The 1,709-nt window shown below is 41.7% G+C and overlaps 1 non-coding gene across 1 annotated transcript; it reads right to left on the reverse strand.

The window, feature by feature from the left end:
- Positions 1–345: 345 nt before the first annotated feature.
- Positions 346–420, reverse strand: TRNAA-CGC (transfer RNA alanine (anticodon CGC)). Its single transcript has one exon. It is a non-coding gene; the product is annotated as a tRNA-Ala (tRNA).
- Between the last annotated feature and the right edge of the window lie 1,289 nt (positions 421–1,709).

Raw genomic sequence — 1,709 nt, forward strand, 5'->3', positions numbered from 1 at the left:
ACGTCATTGAATGAATGAACTGTATTTTCCTGAAAGGGGATGGACCGCCGATGAAAAGCTTCAACTATGCAGCTCAAAAGTGTCTGCGACCGAGAACAGGAGCAAAATAAATAATAAAGTCGCATACAGTGCAGCTCGCAAATAGGACTAACAATTTACGAGAGAATATATATATATATATATATATATATATATATATATATATGCCAAAAGCCACAGAAATAAAGGGACACCGGGATTTTAATGTATTTATTTATTTTGTGGCGTTGATCAATTTAGAATATTACTGAATATGTTATCGCTTAAAGCTAATTGATTAGAAAAGCAGAAGAAAAAACAACCACAAGCCGCCGGTGGGAACCGAACCCACGACCTCCGAATCGCGCGTCCGGTGCTCTACCTCTGAGCTACGGAGACGGCTGTCAAATCTTCTGCTTTCGGGAGTATTTATGTTTATAAGTAACCTAACTTTGACCGTGTTCATCAGCGCCACCCACGTTCGTAAGCGGCGAACGTAGCACGTCCTGAGTTACCGCTGGTGTGACGTGAACGTCACCGAACGACGAGGGTGGAAGCTGTGTGAGAACCCTCTTATGCTTCCTATGGCGTCAAGGCTGCCAGAACGGAGGCCGTCGCTAAGCAATTAAGCAAACAGGGGAAGGGCAATTAGGGGCTCGTTATAAGTATGAGAGAAGCCAACAGCCACAGAAACCAAAGGACACAGGGGATTTTAATTAATTTATTTATTTTGTGGTGTTAGAATATTACTGAATATGTTATCGCTTAAAGCTAATTGATTAGAAAAGCAGAAGAAAAAACAACCACATGCCGCCGGTAGGAACCGAACCCACGACCTCCGAATTACGCGTCTGGTGCTCTAATTCCTCTAATCCCTTCCCCTGATATATGTTCCCCTGCACATATATCAAGTGCAGCTCGCAAACAGGACTAACAATTTACGAGAGTATATATATATATATATATATATATATATATATATATATATATATATATATATATATATATATATATATATATGCCAAACACTTCAAGTGTTGGTCTACTCTTGTGTTTGAAGGTGTACCAATATATATATATATATATATATATATATATATATATTGGTACACCTTCAAACACAAGAGCAGACCAACACTTGAAGTTACTCGGTTCTGGTAACGAAATGTAACTTTAACGTCCTGAGAGGTAAAGACATCATTTTCCCTTGGGGTAAATTTGTTCAACAAATGAGGCAATGAGAACTGTAGCGCCTGTCTTCCATAATTTGTTCGTATGCGTTCCAGAACCCATTAGTGCATCGGAAGTGCCCACCCCAGCAGCGGGCACGCTGGCTTGAGGGTTTGCTGCCACGAAATCCAAAACGTCTGTGTGGGCCTTTTCCCTGATGGTCCCCTTTCTGCGTTGCGTCTTCGTGAAGCTGCCTGTTTCTAATTCCTCATTATTGTTTCCGCTAGGTCTTTCTCCCCAATGTCACGTTTGATATACCTTGGAAGCCTTCCTCTTGTCGACACCCGCGCTCCCAAGGCAAGAACCATGTTCGCCATCTGCTCACTTGTGTAGGGCATGTTTGATTCGTTGGAAACGAGAAACTTTGTAGCGGTTACAAGGTAGATTCTAGTAGAGTGATAGCGCAACTTGCATAGAAGCCTATACGTTAAAAAAAATGGCTGCTTATGGTGCGGAGCCAG

The sequence above is a fragment of the Amblyomma mixtum genome, chromosome 3, assembly GCF_055824585.1.
Source record: "Amblyomma mixtum isolate Tamu chromosome 3, ASM5582458v1, whole genome shotgun sequence".
Lineage (NCBI taxonomy): Eukaryota > Metazoa > Arthropoda > Arachnida > Ixodida > Ixodidae > Amblyomma > Amblyomma mixtum.